We start from the raw sequence: 19,665 nt of genomic DNA on the forward strand, positions 1-19,665 counted from the left end.
AGTGACCTGTGCCTGTCCCAACACCTAGAGCTAGTCTCTCATTGGTTCCCCGTCTTCCCGTTCATCCTCAGGACAAATTGCAACCTGTACCGAAACAAACAGGAGGTTCCAGGTGCTGATTCTCCAAGTAGGGAGATTGTTAGTAAAGTGGCTGGAATGGAGAACCCGAGCACAAGGAGAGGAGAAATGAGGTGCTTTTTAGAACCTTTCCCCGATCACACGGTGTACCATCTTCTGGGTTTCCCAGGCATGTTTTCGATGTAGGAAGATGCCCTTGAACCTGGAGATTTGGGACCCATGGGGTGGGTACCACGCGGTATTACTTTAAACGGTCTGCGTTTGCTCACCCCAACCTCACCAATCCTCTCAGCCCCAAGATTGTCCAGCCTTTTTGTCTCATCCAGCTGTGGGTGTAGATATGGTCAATCCAGGTTGCATCAGAGCCTCCGAACGGATTTTGTAAGAATTTCTCTCTCTTTCACTGTCTTTGTTTTATGGCGTTCATTTTAAGTAATTTATTTTGATAATGGGGTTGAGCTGCTTTTCACCTGCTGTGTTTATGCCGCTTTACACCCTCTTGATTCAACTCCAGAGAGATATCAATACATAGGTTTTAAGATTCTTGCTAGTCAGATATATTCTTGTGCGGTGAATAGGGGGTGTTGAGTCCAGTTCACTGAGCAGGGAGGAGGTCTTGTCTGTTACATATTTGGCTTATGGAACGGTATGGGAGCTAATTTCAAACCCTTGTTTTATGCATCAGCCCACCTCACCTTTCCCGTAAGCAGCCATAGTGTGTCTTCTAAATGTGTGACTCTGTTCTGTTTTGTAATTCAGTTCAAGTGTAGCGATTTCGACATGCCCTCTATAAGTGATATCTTAGGATAAGAGTCTTTTTCTGTGTGACTTATTTCACTTAGAATCCTCGTCCCTAAATCCACTCATCATGCTGCTACTAGCCTTATGACAGTGATTTCATGCTGAGTGATATTCCATTGTGCCTAAGTACCACAACTCTCTTTATCCATTTTTCTCTTTCCAGTGGGATACTTAAGGTGTAGCTAAGTGGAGGTTCTTGTACACAGAGCAGCCACTAAACTTTGGGGTGCCTGTGTCTTGTTGATGTTTAGTTTTCCCAATTTATACGCCCATGAGTGGAAGTGCCTATGCTCTGTAAGCTGTGATTATTACATGTTTCAGGACACACCGTACACTTCTCCCAGAGTGGCTGTTGGCAATTGACAACCCACCCCTCAGCCTAGCAAGGCTCCCATGTCTCCACGGCCTGTCCCTGAATTTCTGGGTTTTTACACTTTTGGCAGCATGGCCCTTTTTGACCGATGGCAAGCGAGACTTCTTTTGTAGTGCTGATTTGCACTTCCGGCTTGCTTGGTTGGGCCAAAAAAGGGCGTATGCGTTTTTTCCTGAATATATTCAGGAAAAAACGCATACGCCCTTTTTGGCCAAGGGCATCATTGTCAACGTTTGCCGCTTTTCATGTGCTTTAAAGGCGAGTCGAATCTACCTCCTGAAATCTGTTTCCGGCAATTCTGCCTTGCTTTCAAATCCTCTTCGTTGCCTTCCCTCAATATATTGTGTGGACGAGAGTTATCATTTATAACTCTGCAGGTTGTGAATTGCAGTGGCCCTGAGCTCCATTTGTCAACTCGCTATTTTGGGAGCTGGCCGCAAAAGCGCAGGATTGCTTCAGGCCCTATTCTGGTTCTCGGGGGGCAGGCTGAGCCTGTGCTTCATTCTTCTTCCTGATGAGGAAATAGAGTGACCGCTGCCTGTCCCAACACCTAGAGCTAGTCTCTCATTGGGTCCCGTTCTTCCCCGTTCATCCTCAAGGACAAATTGCAACCTGTACAAAAACAAACAGGAGGTTCAAAGGTGCTGATTCTCCAAGTAGGGAGATTGTTAGTAAAGCGGCTGGAAATGGCGAACCCGAGCACAAGGAGAGGAGAAATGAGGTGCGTTTTAGAACCTTTCCCGATCACACGGTGTACCCATCTTCTGGGTTTCCCAGGCATGTTTTCGATGTAGGAAGATGCCCTTGAACCTGAGAGATTTGGGACCCATGGGGTGGGTACCGCGCGGTATTACTTTTAAAGCGTCTGCGTTTGCTCACCCAACCTCACCAATCCTCTCAGCCCCAAGAGTGTCCAGCCTTATGTCTCATCCAGCTTTGGGTCTAGATATGGTCAATCCAGGTTGCATCAGAGCCCCCGAACGGATTTTGTAAGAATTTCCCTCTCTTTCACTCTCTTTGTTTTATGGGGTTCATTTTAAGTAATTTATTTTCATAATGGGGTTGAGCTGCTTTTCCCTCCTGTGTTTAGGCCGCTTTACACCCTCTTGATTCAAACTCCAGAGAGATATCAATACATAGGTTTCAAGATTCTTGGCTAGTCAGATATATTCTTTGTGCGGTGAATAGGTGGTGTTGAGTCCAGTTCACTGAGCAGGGAGGAGGTCTTGTCTGTTACATATTTGGCTTATGGAACGGTATCTGAGCTAATTACAAACCATTGTTTTATGCATCACCCCACCTCACCTTTCCCGTTAAGCAGCCATAGTGTGTCTTCTAAATGTGTGACTCTGTTCTGTTTTGTAATTCAGTTCAAGTTGTAGCGATTTTGACATGCCCTCTATAAGTGATATCTTAGGATAAGTGTCTTTTTCTGTGTGACTTATTTCACTTAGAATCCTCGTCCCTAAATCCACTCATCATGCTGCTACTAGCCTTATGACATTGATTTCATGGCTGAGTGATATTCCATTGTGCCTAAGTACCACAACTTCTTTATCCATTTTTCTCTTTTCCTGGGATGTTTAAGGTGTACTGAAGTGGAGGTTCTTGTACACAGAGTAGCCCTAAACTTTGGGGCGCCTGTGTCTTGTTGATTTTTTAGTTTTCCCAATTTATATGCCCATGAGTGGAAGTGCCCTATGCTCTGTAAGCTGTGTTTATTACATGTTTCAGGACACACCGTACACATCTCCAGAGTGGCTGTTGGCAATTGACATCCCGCCCATCAGCGTAGCAAGGCTCCCATGTCTCCACGGCCTGTCCTGAATTTCTGGTTTTTACACTTTTGGCAGCATGGCCCTTTTGACCGATGGCAAGCGAGACTTCTTTGTAGTGCTGATTTGCACTTCCGGCTTGCATTGGTTGGCCAAAAAGGGCGTATGCGTTTTTTCCTGAATATATTCAGCAAAAACGCATACGCCCTTTTTGGCCAAGGGCATCATTGTCAACGTTTTAGCCGCTTTTCATGTGCTTTAAAGGCGAGTCGAATCTACCTCCTGAAATCTGTTTCCGGCAATTCTGCCTTGCTTTCAAATCCTCTTCGTTGCCTTCCCTCAATATATTTGTGGACGAGAGTTATCATTTATAACTCTGCAGGTTTGTAAATTGCAGTGGCCCTGAGCTCCATTTGTCAACTCGCTTTTTTGGGAGCTGGCCGCAAAAGCGCAGGATTGCTTCAGGCCCTATTCTGGTTCTGGGGGCAGGCTGAGCCTGTGCTTCATTCTTCTTCCTGATGGGGAAATAGAGTGACCTCTGCCTGTCCCAACACCTAGAGCTAGTCTCTCATTGGTTCCCCGTCTTCCCGTTCATCCTCAGGACAAATTGCAACCTGTACGAAACAAACAGGAGGTTCAAGGTGCTGATTCTCCAAGTAAGGATATTGTTAGTAATGCGGCTGGAATGGCGAACCCGAGCACAAGGAGAGGAGAAATGAGGTGCGTTTTAGAACCTTTCCCGATCACACGGTGTACCATCTTCTGGGTTTCCCAGGCATGTTTTCGATGTAGGAAGATGCCCTTGAACCTGGAGATTTGGGACCCATGGGGTGGGTACCGCGCGGTATTACTTTAAAGCGTCTGCGTTTGCTCACCCAACCTCACCAATCCTCTCAGCCCCAAGAGTGTCCAGCCTTATGTCTCATCCAGCTGTGGGTCTAGATATGGTCAATCCAGGTTGCATCAGTGCCCCCGAACGGATTTGTAAGAATTTCTCTCTCTTTCACTGTCTTTGTTTTATGGGGTTCATTTTAAGTAATTTATTTTGATAATGGGGTTGAGCTGCTTTTCCCTCCTGTGTTTATGCCGCTTTACACCCTCTTGATTCAACTCCAGAGAGATATCAATACATAGGTTTCAAGATTCTTGCTAGTCAGATATATTCTTGTGCGGTGAATAGGTGGTGTCGAGTCCAGTCACTGAGCAGGGAGGAGGTCTTGTCTTTTACATATTTGGCTTATGGAACGGTATGTGAGCTAATTTCAAATCATTGTTTTATGCATCACCCCCACCTCACCCTTTCCCGTTAAGCAGCCATAGTGTGTCTTCTAAATGTGTGACTCTGTTCTGTTTTGTAATTCAGCTTCAAGTGTAGCGATTTTGACATGCCCTCTATAAGTGATATCTTAGGATAAGTGTCTTTTTCTGTGTGACTTATTTCACTTAGAATCCTCGTCCCTAAATCCACTCATCATGCTGCTACTAGCCTTATGACATTGATTTCATGGCTCAGTGATATTCCATTGTGCCTAAGTACCACAACTTCTTTATCCATTTTTTCTCTTTCCTGGGATGTTTAAGGTGTACTGAAGTGGAGGTTCTTGTACACAGAGCAGCCCTAAACTTTGGGGTGCCTGTGTCTTGTTGATTTTTAGTTTTCCCAATTTATATGCCCATGAGTGGAAGTGCCCTATGCTCTGTAAGCTGTGTTTATTACATGTTTCAGGACACACCGTACACTTCTCCAGAGTGGCTGTTGGCAATTGACATCCCGCCCATCAGCGTAGCAAGGCTCCCATGTCTCCACGGCCTGTCCTGCATTTCTGGTTTTTACATATTTTGCAGCATGGCCCTTATGACCGATGGCAAGCGAGACGTCTTTGTAGTGCTGATTTGCACTTCCGGCTTGCTTGGTTGGCCAAAAAGGGCGTATGCGTTTTTTCCTGAATATATTCAGGAAAAAAACGCATACGCCCTTTTTGGCCAAGGGCATCATTGTCAACGTTTTGCCGCTTTTCATGTGCTTTAAAGGCGAGTCGAATCTACACTCCTGAAATCTGTTTCCTGCAATTCTGCCTTGCTTTCAAATCCTCTTCTTTGCCTTCCCTCAATATATTTGTGGACGAGAGTTATCATTTATAACTCTGCAGGTTTGTGAATTGCAGTGGCCCTGAGCTCCATTTGTCAACTCGCTTTTTGGGAGCTGGCCGCAAAAGCGCAGGATTGCTTCAGGCCCCTATTCTGGTTCCGGGGGGCAGGCTGAGCCTGTGCTTCATTCTTCTTCCTGATGGGGAAATAGAGTGACCCGCTGCCTGTCCCAACACCTAGAGCTAGTCTCTCATTGGTTCCCCGTCTTCCCGTTCATCCTCAGGACAAATTGCAACCTGTACGAAACAAACAGGAGGTTCAAGGTGCTGATTCTCCAAGTAGGAGATATTGTTAGTAATGCGGCTGGAATGGCGAACCCGAGCACAAGGAGAGGAGAAATGAGGTGCGTTTTTAGAAACCTTTCCCGATCACACGGTGTACCATCTTCTGGGTTTCCCAGGCATGTTTTCGATGTAGGAAGATGCCCTTGAACCTGGAGATTTGGGACCCATGGGGGTGGGGTACCGCGCGGTATTACTTTAAAGCGTCTGCGTTTGCTCACCCAACCTCACCAATCCTCTCAGCCCCAAGAGTGTCCAGCTTTATGTCTCATCCAGCTGTGGGTCTAGATATGGTCAATCCAGGTTGCATCAGAGCCCCCGAACGGATTTTGTAAGAATTTCTCTCTCTTTCTACTGTCTTTGTTTTATGGGGGTTCATTTAAGTAATTTATTTTGATAATGGGGTTGAGCTGCTTTTCCCTCCTGTGTTTATGCCGCTTTACACCCTCTTGATTCAACTCCAGAGAGATATCAATACATAGGTTTCAAGATTCTTGCTAGTCAGATATATTCTTGTGCGGTGAATAGGTGGTGTTGAGTCCAGTTCACTGAGCAGGGAGGAGGTCTTGTCTTTTACATATTTGGGTTATGGAACAGTATCTGAGCTAATTTCAAACCATTGTTTTATGCATCACCCCACCTCACCTTTCCCGTTAAGCAGCCATAGTGTGTCTTCTAAATGTGTGACTCTGTTCTGTTTTGTAATTCAGTTCAAGTGTAGCGATTTTGACATGCCCTGTATAAGTGATATCTTAGGATAAGTGTCTTTTTCTGTGTGACTTATTTCACTTAGAATCCTCGTCCCTAAATCCACTCATCATGCTGCTACTAGCCTTATGACATTGATTTCATGGCTGAGAGATATTCCATTGTGCCTAAGTACCACAACTTCTTTATCCATTTTTCTCTTTCCTGGGATGTTTAAGGTGTACTGAAGTGGAGGTTCTTGTACACAGAGCAGGCCCTAAACTTTGGGGCGCCTGTGTCTTGTTGATTTTTAGTTTTCCCAATTTATACGCCCATGAGTGGAAGTGCCCTATGCTCTGTAAGCTGTGTTTATTACATGTTTCAGGACACACCGTACACTTCTCCAGAGTGGCTGTTGACAATTGGCATGCTGCCCATCAGCGTAGCAAGGCTCCCATGTCTCCATGGCCTGTCCTGAATTCTGGTTTTTACACTTTTGGCAGCATGGCCCTTTTGACCGATGGCAAGCGAGACTTCTTTGTAGTGCTTGATTTGCACTTCCGGCTTGCTTGGTTGGCCAAAAAGGGCGTATGCGTTTTTTCCTGAATATATTCAGGAAAAAACGCATACGCCCTTTTTGGCCAAGGGCATCATTGTCAACGTTTTTGCTGCTTTTCATGTGCTTTAAGGCGAGTCGAATCTACCTCCTGAAATCTGTTTCCTGCAATTCTGCCTTGCTTTCAAATCTTCTTCATTGCCTTCCCTCAATATATTTGTGGACGAGAGTTATCATTTATAACTCTGCAGGTTTGTGAATTGCAGTGGCCCTGAGCTCCATTTGTCAACTCGCTTTTTTGGGAGCTGGCCGCAAAAGCGCAGGATTGCTTCAGGCCCTATTCTGGTTCCGGGGGGCAGGCTGAGCCTGTGCTTCATTCTTCTTCCTGATGGGGAAATAGAGTGGACCTGTGCCTGTCCCAACACCTAGAGCTAGTCTCTCATTGGTTCCCCGTCTTCCCGTTCATCCTCAGGACAAATTGCAACCTGTACGAAACAAACAGGAGGTTCCAGGTGCTGATTCTCCAAGTAGGGAGATTGTTAGTAAAGTGCTGGAATGGAGAACACGAGCACAAGGAGAGGAGAAATGAGGTGCGTTTTAGAAACCTTTCCCGATCACACGGTGTACCATCTTCTGGGTTTCCCAGGCATGTTTTCGATGTAGGAAGATGCCCTTGAACCTGGAGATTTGGGACCCATGGGGTGGGTACCACGCTGGTATTACTTTAACGGTCTGCGTTTGCTCACCCAACCTCACCAATCCTCTCAGCCCCAAGATTGTCCAGCCTTTATGTCTCATCCAGCTGTGGGTCTAGATATGGTCAATCCAGGTTGCATCAGAGCCTCCGAACGGATTTTGTAAGAATTTCTCTCTCTTTCACTGTCTTTGTTTTATGGCGTTCATTTTAAGTAATTTATTTTGATAATGGGGTTGAGCTGCTTTTCCCTGCTGTGTTTATGCCGCTTTACACCCTCTTGATTCAACTCCAGAGAGATATCAATACATAGGTTTTAAGATTCTTGCTAGTCAGATATATCTTGTGCGGTGAATAGGGGGTGTTGAGTCCAGTTCACTGAGCAGGGAGGAGGTCTTGTCTGTTACATATTTGGCTTATGGAACGGTATGTGAGCTAATTTCAAACCCTTGTTTTATGCATCAGCCCACCTCACCTTTCCCGTTTAAGCAGCCATAGTGTGTCTCTAAATGTGTGACTCTGTTCTGTTTTGGTAATTCAGTTCAAGTGTAGCGATTTCGACTTGCCCTCTATAAGTGATATCTTAGGATAAGAGTCTTTTTCTGTGTGACTTATTTCACTTAGAATCCTCGTCCCTAATCCACTCATCATGCTGCTACTAGCCTTATGACAGTGATTTCATGGCTGAGTGATATTCCATTGTGCCTAAGTACCACAACTTCTTTATCCATTTTTCTCTTTCCTGGGGATACTTAAGGTGTAGCTAAGTGGGAGGTTCTTGTACACAGAGCAGCCCTAAACTTTGGGGTGCCTGTGTCTTGTTGATGTTTAGTTTTCCCAATTTATACGCCCATGAGTGGAAGTGCCCTATGCTCTGTAAGCTGTGTTTATTACATGTTTCAGGGACACACCGTACACTTCTCCAGAGTGGCTGTTGGCAATTGACATCCCACCCCTCAGCCTAGCAAGGCTCCCATGTCTCCATGGCCTGTCCTGCATTTCTGGTGTTTACTCTTTTTGCAGCGTGGCCCTTTTGACTGATGGCAAGCGAGACTTCTTTGTAGTGCTGATTTGCACTTCCGGCTTGCTTGGTTGGCCAAAAGGGCGTATGCGTTTTTTCCTGAATATATTCAGCAAAAAACGCATACGCCCTTTTTGGCCAAGGGCATCATTGTCAACGTTTTGCCGCTTTTCATGTGCTTTAAAGGCGAGTCGAATCTACCTCCTGAAATCTGTTTCCGGCAATTCTGCCTTGCTTTCAAAATCCTCTTCGTTGCCTTCCCTCAATATATTTGTGGACGAGAGTTATCATTTATAACTCTGCAGGTTTGTGAATTGCAGTGGCCCTGAGCTCCATTTGTCAACTCGCTTTTTTGGGAGCTGGCCGCAAAAGCGCAGGATTGCTTCAGGCCCTATTCTGGTTCCGGGGGGCAGGCTGAGCCTGTGCTACATTCTTCTTCCAGATGAGGAAATAGAGTGACCGCTGCCTGTCCCCAACACCTAGAGCTAGTCTCTCATTGGTTCCCCGTCTTCCCGTTCATCCTCAGGACAAATTGCAACCTGTACAAAACAAACAGGAGGTTCAAGGTGCTGATTCTCCAAGTAGGGAGATTGTTAGTAAAGCGGCTGGAATGGCGAAACCCGAGCACAAGGAGAGGAGAAATGAGGTGCGTTTTAGAACCTTTCCCGATCACACGGTGTACATCTTCTGGGTTTCCCAGGCATGTTTTCGATGTAGGGAAGATGCCCTTGAACCTGGAGATTTGGGACCCATGGGGTGGGTACCGCGCGGTATTACTTTAAAGCGTCTGCGTTTGCTCACCCAACCTCACCAATCCTCTCAGCCCAAGACGTGTCCCAGCCTTATGTCTCATCCAGCTGTGGGTCTAGATATGGTCAATCCAGGTTGCATCAGAGCCCCCGAACGGATTTTGTAAGAATTTCTCTCTCTTTCACTGTCTTTGTTTTATGGGGTTCATTTTAAGTAATTTATTTTGATAATGGGGTTGAGCTGCTTTTTCCTCCTGTGTTTATGCCGCTTTACACCGCTCTTGATTCAATCTCCAGAGAGATATCAATACATAGGTTTCAAGATTCTTGCTAGTCAGATATATTCTTGTGCGGTGAATAGGTGGTGTTGAGTCCAGTTCACTGAGCAGGGAGGAGGTCTTGTCTTTTACATATTTTGGTTATGGAACAGTATCTGAGCTAATTTCAAACCATTGTTTTATGCATCACCCCACCTCACCTTTCCCGTTAAGCAGCCATAGTGTGTCTTCTAAATGTGTGACTCTGTTCTGTTTTGTAATTCAGTTCAAGTGTAGCGATTTTGACATGCCCTGTATAAGTGATATCTTAGGATAAGTGTCTTTTTCTGTGTGACTTATTTCACTTAGAATCCTCGTCCCTAAATCCACTCATCATGCTGCTACTAGCCTTATGACATTGATTTCATGGCTGAGAGATATTCCATTGTGCACTAAGTACCACAACTTCTTTATCCATTTTTCTCTTTCTGGATGTTTAAGGTGTACTGAAGTGGAGGTTCTTGTACACAGAGCAGCCCTAACTTTGGGGCGCTGTGTCTTGTTGATTTTTAGTTTTCCCAATTTATACGCCCATGAGTGGAAGTGCCCTATGCTCTGTAAGCTGTGTTTAATTACATGTTTCAGGACACACCGTACACTTCTCCAGAGTGGCTGTTGACAATTGGCATGCTGCCCATCAGCGTAGCAAGGCTCCCATGTCTCCATGGCCTGTCCTGAATTTCTGGTTTTTACACTTTTGGCAGCATGGCCCTTTTGGACCGATGGCAAGCGAGACTTCTTTGTAGTGCTGATTTGCACTTCCGGCTTGCTTGGTTGGCCAAAAAGGGCGTATGCGTTTTTTCCTGAATATATTCAGGAAAAAACGCATACGCCCTTTTTGGCCAAGGGCATCATTGTCAACGTTTTGCTGCTTTTCATGTGCTTTAAAGGCGAGTCGAATCTACCCTCCTGAAATCTGTTTCCTGCAATTCTGCTTGCTTACAAATCTTCTTCATTGCCTTCCCTCAATATATTTGTGGACGAGAGTTATCATTTATAACTCTGCAGGTTTGTGAATTGCAGTGGCCCTGAGCACCATTTGTCAACTCGCTTTTTTGGGAGCTGGCCGCAAAAGCGCAGGATTGCTTCAGGCCCTATTCTGGTTCCGGGGGGCAGGCTGAGCCTGTGCTTCATTCTTCTTCCTGATGGGGAAATAGAAGTGACCTGTGCCTGTCCCAACACCTAGAGCTAGTCTCTCATTGGTTCCCCGTCTTCCCGTTCATCCTCAGGACAAATTGCAACCTGTACGAAACAAACAGGAGGTTCCAGGTGCTGATTCTCCAAGTAGGGAGATTGTTAGTAAAGTGGCTGGAATGGAGAACCCGAGCACAAGGAGAGGAGAAATGAGGTGCGTTTTAGAAACCTTTCCCGATCACACGGTGGTACCATCTTCTGGGTTTCCAGGCATGTTTTCGATGTAGGAAGATGCCCTTGAACCTGGAGATTTGGGACCCATGGGGTGGGTACCACGCGGTATTACTTTAAACGGTCTGCGTTTGCTCACCCAACCTCACCAATCCTCTCAGCCCAAGATTGTCCAGCCTTTTGTCTCATCCAGCTGTGGGTGTAGATATGGTCAATCCAGGTTGCATCAGAGCCTCCGAACGGATTTTGTAAGAATTTCTCTCTCTTTCACTGTCTTTGTTTTATGGCGTTCATTTTAAGTAATTTATTTTGATAATGGGGTTGAGCTGCTTTTCCCTGCTGTGTTTATGCCGCTTTACACCCTCTTGATTCAACTCCAGAGAGATATCAATACATAGGTTTTAAGATTCTTGCTAGTCAGATATATTCTTGTGCGGTGAATAGGGGGTGTTGAGTCCAGTTCACTGAGCAGGGAGGAGGTCTTGTCTGTTACATATTTGGCTTATGGAACGGTATGGGAGCTAATTTCAAACCCTTGTTTTATGCATCAGCCCACCTCACCTTTCCCGTTAAGCAGCCATAGTGTGTCTTCTAAATGTGTGACTCTGTTCTGTTTTGTAATTCAGTTCAAGTGTAGCGATTTCGACATGCCCTCTATAAGTGATATCTTAGGATAAGAGTCTTTTTCTGTGTGACTTATTTCACTTAGAATCCTCGTCCCTAAATCCACTCATCATGCTGCTACTAGCCTTATGACAGTGATTTCATGGCTGAGTGATATTCCATTGTGCCTAAGTACCCACAACTTCTTTATCCATTTTTCTCTTTCCTGGGATACTTAAGGTGTAGCTAAGTGGAGGTTCTTGTACACAGAGCAGCCCTAAACTTTGGGGTGCCTGTGTCTTGTTGATGTTTAGTTTTCCCAATTTATACGCCCATGAGTGGAAGTGCCTATGCCTCTGTAAGCTGTGTTTATTACATGTTTCAGGACACACCGTACACTTCTCCAGAGTGGCTGTTGGCAATTGACATCCCACCCCTCAGCCTAGGCAAGGCTCCCATGTCTCCACGGCCTGTCCTGAATTTCTGGTTTTTACACTTTTGGCAGCATGGCCCTTTTGACCGATGGCAAGCGAGACTTCTTTGTAGTGCTGATTTGCACTTCCGGCTTGCTGGTTGGCCAAAAAGGGCGTATGCGTTTTTTCCTGAATATATTCAGGAAAAAACGCATACGCCCTTTTTGGCCAAGGGCATCATTGTCAACGTTTGGCCGCTTTTCATGTGCTTTAAAGGCGAGTCGAATCTACCTCCTGAAATCTGTTTCCGGCAATTCTGCCTTGCTTTCAAATCCTCTTCGTTGCCTTCCCTCAATATATTTGTGGACGAGAGTTATCATTTATAACTCTGCAGGTTTGTGAATTGCAGTGGCCCTGAGCTCCATTTGTCAACTCGCTATTTTGGGAGCTGGCCGCAAAAGCGCAGGATTGCTTCAGGCCCTATTCTGGTTCCGGGGGGCAGGCTGAGCCTGTGCTTCATTCTTCTTCCTGATGAGGAAATAGAGTGACCGCTGCCTGTCCCAACACCTAGAGCTAGTCTCTCATTGGTTCCCCGTCTTCCCGTTCATCCTCAGGACAAATTGCAACCCTGTACAAAACAAACAGGAGGTTCAAGGTGCTGATTCTCCAAGTAGGGAGATTGTTAGTAAAGCGGCTGGAATGGCGAACCCGAGCACAAGGAGAGGAGAAATGAGGTGCGTTTTAGAAACTTTCCCGATCACACGGTGTACCATCTTCTGGGTTTCCCAGGCATGTTTTCGATGTAGGAAGATGCCCTTGAACCTGGAGATTTGGGACCCATGGGGTGGGTACCGCGCGGTATTACTTTAAAGCGTCTGCGTTTTGCTCACCCAACCTCACCAATCCTCTCAGCCCCAAGAGTGTCCAGCCTTATGTCTCATCCAGCTGTGGGTCTAGATATGGTCAATCCAGGTTGCATCAGAGCCCCCGAACGGATTTTGTAGAATTTCCCTCTCTTTCACTCTCTTTGTTTTATGGGGTTCATTTTAAGTAATTTATTTTCATAATGGGGTTGAGCTGCTTTTCCCTCCTGTGTTTAGGCCGCTTTACCACCCTCTTGATTCAACTCCAGAGAGATATCAATACATAGGTTTCAAGATTCTTGCTAGTCAGATATATTCTTGTGCGGTGAATAGGTGGTGTTGAGTCCAGTTCACTGAGCAGGGAGGAGGTCTTGTCTGTTACATATTTGGCTTATGGAACGGTATCTGAGCTAATTACAAACCATTGTTTTATGCATCACCCCACCTCACCTTTCCCGTTAAGCAGCCATAGTGTGTCTTCTAAATGTGTGACTCTGTTCTGTTTTTAATTTCAGTTCAAGTGTAGCGATTTTGACATGCCCTCTATAAGTGATATCTTAGGATAAGTGTCTTTTTCTGTGTGACTTATTTCACTTAGAATCCTCGTCCCTAAATCCACTCATCATGCTGCTACTAGCCTTATGACATTGATTTCATGGCTGAGTGATATTCCATTGTGCCTAAGTACCACAACTTCTTTATCCATTTTTCTCTTTCCTGGGATGTTTAAGGTGTACTGAAGTGGAGGTTCTTGTACACAGAGTAGCCCTAAACTTTGGGGCGCCTGTGTCTTGTTGATTTTTAGTTTTCCCAATTTATATGCCCATGAGTGGAAGTGCCCTATGCTCTGTAAGCTGTGTTTATTACATGTTTCAGGACACACCGTACACATCTCCAGAGTGGCTGTTGGGCAATTGACATCCCGCCCATCAGCGTAGCAAGGCTCCCATGTCTCCACGGCCTGTCCTGAATTTCTGGTTTTTACACTTTTGGGCAGCATGGCCCTTTTGACCGATGGCAAGCGAGACTTCTTTGTAGTGCTGATTTGCACTTCCGGCTTGCTTGGTTGGCCAAAAAGGGCGTATGCGTTTTTTCCTGAATATATTCAGCAAAAAAACGCATACGCCCTTTTGGCCAAGGGGCATCATTGTCAACGTTTTGCCGCTTTTCATGTGCTTTAAAGGCGAGTCGAATCTACCTCCTGAAATCTGTTTCCGGCAATTCTGCCTTGCTTTCAAATCCTCTTCGTTGCCTTCCCTCAATATATTTGTGGACGAGAGTTATCATTTATAACTCTGCAGGTTTGTAAATTGCAGTGGCCCTGAGCTCCATTTGTCAACTCGCTTTTTTGGGAGCTGGCCGCAAAAGCGCAGGATTGCTTCAGGCCCTATTCTGGTTCTGGGGCAGGCTGAGCTGTGCTTCATTTCTTCTTCTGATGGGGAAATAGAGTGACCTCTGCCTGTCCCAACACCTAGAGCTAGTCTCTCATTGGTTCCCCGTCTTCCCGTTCATCCTCAGGACAAATTGCAACCTGTACGAAACAAACAGGAGGTTCAAGGTGCTGATTCTCCAAGTAAGGATATTGTTAGTAATGCGGCTGGAATGGCGAACCCGAGCACAAGGAGAGGAGAAATGAGGTGCGTTTTAGAAACCTTTCCCGATCACACGGTGTACCATCTTCTGGGTTTCCCAGGCATGTTTTCGATGTAGGAAGATGCCCTTGAACCTGGAGATTTGGGACCCATGGGGTGGGTACCGCGCGGTATTACTTTAAAGCGTCTGCGTTTGCTCACCCAACCTCACCAATCCTCTCAGCCCCAAGAGTGTCCAGCCTTATGTCTCATCCAGCTGTGGGTCTAGATATGGTCAATCCAGGTTGCATCAGTGCCCCCGAACGGATTTGTAAGAATTTCTCTCTCTTTCACTGTCTTTGTTTTATGGGTTCATTTTAAGTAATTTATTTTGATAATGGGGTTGAGCTGCTTTTCCCTCCTGTGTTTATGCCGCTTTACACCCTCTTGATTCAACTCCAGAGAGATATCAATACATAGGTTTCAAGATTCTTGCTAGTCAGATATATTCTTGTGCGGTGAATAGGTGGTGTTGAGTCCAGTTCACTGAGCAGGGAGGAGGTCTTGTCTTTTACATATTTGGCTTATGGAACGGTATGTGAGCTAATTTCAAATCATTGTTTTATGCATCACCCCACCTCACCTTTCCCGTTAAGCAGCCATAGTGTGTCTTCTAAATGTGTGACTCTGTTCTGTTTTGTAATTCAGTTCAAGTGTAGCGATTTTGACATGCCCTCTATAAGTGATATCTTAGGATAAGTGTCTTTTTCTGTGTGACTTATTTCACTTAGAATCCTCGTCCCTAAATCCACTCATCATGCTGCTACTAGCCTTATGACATTGATTTCATGGCTGAGTGATATTCCATTGTGCCTAAGTACCACAACTTCTTTATCCATTTTTCTCTTCCTGGGGATGTTTAAGGTGTACTGAAGTGGAGGTTCTTGTACACAGAGCAGCCCTAAACTTTGGGGTGCCTGTGTCTTGTTGATGTTTAGTTTTCCCCAATTTATACGCCCATGAGTGGAAGTGCCCTATGCTCTGTAAGCTGTGTTTATTACATGTTTCAGGACACACCGTACACTTCTCCAGAGTGGCTGTTGGCAATTGACATCCCACCCCTCAGCCTAGCAAGGCTCCATGTCTCCACGGCCTGTCCTGAATTTCTGGTTTTTACACTTTTGGCAGCATGGCCCTTTTGACCGATGGCAAGCGAGACTTCTTTGTAGTGCTGATTTGCACTTCCGGCTTGCTTGGTTGGCTCAAAAAGGGCTATGCGTTTTTTCCTGAATATATTCAGGAAAAAACGCATACGCCCTTTTTGGCCAAGGGCATCATTGTCAACGTTTGGCCGCTTTTCATGTGCTTTAAAGGCGAGTCGAATCTACCTCCTGAAATCTGTTTCCTGCAATTCTGCCTTGCTTTCAAATCCTCTTCGTTGCCTTCCTCAATATATTTGTGGACAAGAGTTATCATTTATAACCCTGCAGGTTTGGTGAATTGCAGTGGCCCTGAGCTCCATTTGTCAACTCGCTTTTTTGGGAGCTGGCCGCAAAAGCGCAGGATTGCTTCAGGCCCTATTCTGGTTCCGGGGGGCAGGCTGAGCCTGTGCTTCATTCTTCTTCCTGATGGGGAAATAGAGTGACCGCTGCCTGTCCCAACACCTAGAGCTAGTCTCTCGTTGGTTCCCCTCTTCCCGTTCATCCTCAGGGGACAAATTGCAACCTGTATGAAAGAAACAGGAGCTTCAAGGTTGCTGATTCTCCAAGTAGGGAGATTGTAGTAAAGCGGCTGGAATGGCGAACCCGAGCACAAGGAGAGGAGAAATGAGGTGCGTTTTAGAAACCTTTCCCGATCACACGCTGTACCATCTTCTGGTGTTCCATGCACGTTTTCAATGTAGGAAGATGCCCTTGAACCTGGAGATTTGGGACCCATGGGGTGGGTACCCCGCGGTATTACTTTAAAGGGTCTGCGTTTCCTCACCCAACCTCACAAACCTCTCAGCCCCAAGAGTGTCCAGCCTTATGTCTCATCCAGCTGTGGGTCTAGATATGGTCCAATACAGGTTGCATCAGAGCCTCCGAACGGATTTGTAAGAATTTCTCTCTCTTTCACTGTCTTTGTTTTATGGCGTTCATTTTAAGTAATTTATTTTGATAATGGGGTTGAGCTGCTTTTCCCTGCTGTGTTTATGCCGCTTTACACCCTCTTGATTCAACTCCAGAGAGATATCAATACATAGGTTTTAAGATTCTTGCTAGTCAGATATATTCTTGTGCGGTGAATAGGGGGTGTTGAGTCCAGTTCACTGAGCAGGGAGGAGGTCTTGTCTGTTACATATTTGGCTTATGGAACGGTATGTGAGCTAATTTCAAACCCTTGTTTTATGCATCACCCCACCTCACCCTTTCCCGTTTAGCAGCCATAGTGTGTCTTCTAAATATGTGACTCTGTTCTGTTTTGTAATTCACTTCAAGTTGTAGCGATTTTCACATGCCCTCTATAAGTGATATCTTAGGATAACTGTCTTTTTTCTGTGTGACTTATTTCACTTAGAATCCTCGTCCCTAAATCCACTCATCAGCTGCTACTAGCCTTATGACATTGATTTCATGGCTGAGTCGATATTCCATTGTGCCTAAGTACCACAACTTCTTTATCCATTTTCTCTTTCCTGGGATGTTTAAGGTGTACTGAAGTGGAGGTTCTTGTACACAGAGCAGCCCTAAACTTTGGGGCGCTGTGTCTTGTTGATTTTAGTTTTCCCAATTTATACGCCCATGAGTGGAAGTGCCCTATGCTCTGTAAGCTGTGTTTATTACATGTTTCAGGACACACCGTACACTTCTCCAGAGTGGCTGTTGACAATTGGCATGCTGCCCATCAGCGTAGCAAGGCTCCATGTCTCCATGGCCTGTCCTGAATTTCTGGTTTTTACACTTTTGGCAGCATGGCCCTTTTGACCGATAGGCAAGCGAGGACTTACTTCCGGCTTGCTTGGTTGGCCAAAAAGGGCGTATGCGTTTTTTCCTGAATATATTCAGGAAAAAACGCATACGCCCTTTTTGGCCAAGGGCATCATTGTCAACGTTTTGCTGCTTTTCATGTGCTTTAAAGGCGAGTCGAATCTACCTCCTGAAATCTGTTTCCTGCAATTCTGCCTTGCTTTCAAATCTTCTTCATTGCCTTCCCTCAATATATTTGTGGACGAGAGTTATCATTTATAACTCTGCAGGTTTGTGAATTGCAGTGGCCCTGAGCTCCATTTGTCAACTCGCTTTTTTGGGAGCTGGCCGCAAAAGCGCAGGATTGCTTCAGGCCCTATTCTGGTTCCGGGGGGCAGGCTGAGCCTGTGCTTCATTCTTCTTCCTGATGGGGAAATAGAGTGACCTGTGCCTGTCCCAACACCTAGAGCTAGTCTCTCATTGGTTCCCCGTCTTCCCGTTCATCCTCAGGACAAATTGCAACCTGTACGAAACAAACAGGAGGTTCCAGGTGCTGATTCTCCAAGTAGGGAGATTGTTAGTAAAGTGGCTGGAATGGAGAACCCGAGCACAAGGAGAGGAGAAATGAGGTGCGTTTTAGAAACCTTTCCCGATCACACGGTGTACCATCTTCTGGGTTTCCCAGGCATGTTTTCGATGTAGGAAGATGCCCTTGAACCTGGAGATTTGGGACCCATGGGGTGGGTACCACGCGGTATTACTTTAAACGGTCTGCGTTTGCTCACCCAACCTCACCAATCCTCTCAGCCCCAAGATTGTCCAGCCTTTTGTCTCATCCAGCTGTGGGTGTAGATATGGTCAATCCAGGTTGCATCAGAGCCTCCGAACGGATTTTGTAAGAATTTCTCTCTCTTTCACTGTCTTTGTTTTATGGCGTTCATTTTAAGTAATTTATTTTGATAATGGGGTTGAGCTGCTTTTCCCTGCTGTGTTTATGCCGCTTTACACCCTCTTGATTCAACTCCAGAGAGATATCAATACATAGGTTTTAAGATTCTTGCTAGTCAGATATATTCTTGTGCGGTGAATAGGGGGTGTTGAGTCCAGTTCACTGAGCAGGGAGGAGGTCTTGTCTGTTACATATTTGGCTTATGGAACGGTATGGGAGCTAATTTCAAACCCTTGTTTTATGCATCAGCCCACCTCACCTTTCCCGTTAAGCAGCCATAGTGTGTCTTCTAAATGTGTGACTCTGTTCTGTTTTGTAATTCAGTTCAAGTGTAGCGATTTCGACATGCCCTCTATAAGTGATATCTTAGGATAAGAGTCTTTTTCTGTGTGACTTATTTCACTTAGAATCCTCGTCCCTAAATCCACTCATCATGCTGCTACTAGCCTTATGACAGTGATTTCATGGCTGAGTGATATTCCATTGTGCCTAAGTACCACAACTTCTTTATCCATTTTTCTCTTTCCTGGGATACTTAAGGTGTAGCTAAGTGGAGGTTCTTGTACACAGAGCAGCCCTAAACTTTGGGGTGCCTGTGTCTTGTTGATGTTTAGTTTTCCCAATTTATACGCCCATGAGTGGAAGTGCCCTATGCTCTGTAAGCTGTGTTTATTACATGTTTCAGGACACACCGTACACTTCTCCAGAGTGGCTGTTGGCAATTGACATCCCACCCCTCAGCCTAGCAAGGCTCCCATGTCTCCACGGCCTGTCCTGAATTTCTGGTTTTTACACTTTTGGCAGCATGGCCCTTTTGACCGATGGCAAGCGAGACTTCTTTGTAGTGCTGATTTGCACTTCCGGCTTGCTTGGTTGGCCAAAAAGGGCGTATGCGTTTTTTCCTGAATATATTCAGGAAAAAACGCATACGCCCTTTTTGGCCAAGGGCATCATTGTCAACGTTTGGCCGCTTTTCATGTGCTTTAAAGGCGAGTCGAATCTACCTCCTGAAATCTGTTTCCGGCAATTCTGCCTTGCTTTCAAATCCTCTTCGTTGCCTTCCCTCAATATATTTGTGGACGAGAGTTATCATTTATAACTCTGCAGGTTTGTGAATTGCAGTGGCCCTGAGCTCCATTTGTCAACTCGCTATTTTGGGAGCTGGCCGCAAAAGCGCAGGATTGCTTCAGGCCCTATTCTGGTTCCGGGGGGCAGGCTGAGCCTGTGCTTCATTCTTCTTCCTGATGAGGAAATAGAGTGACCGCTGCCTGTCCCAACACCTAGAGCTAGTCTCTCATTGGTTCCCCGTCTTCCCGTTCATCCTCAGGACAAATTGCAACCTGTACAAAACAAACAGGAGGTTCAAGGTGCTGATTCTCCAAGTAGGGAGATTGTTAGTAAAGCGGCTGGAATGGCGAACCCGAGCACAAGGAGAGGAGAAATGAGGTGCGTTTTAGAAACCTTTCCCGATCA

This window comes from Eubalaena glacialis, chromosome 1, assembly GCF_028564815.1.
Source record: "Eubalaena glacialis isolate mEubGla1 chromosome 1, mEubGla1.1.hap2.+ XY, whole genome shotgun sequence".
Lineage (NCBI taxonomy): Eukaryota > Metazoa > Chordata > Mammalia > Artiodactyla > Balaenidae > Eubalaena > Eubalaena glacialis.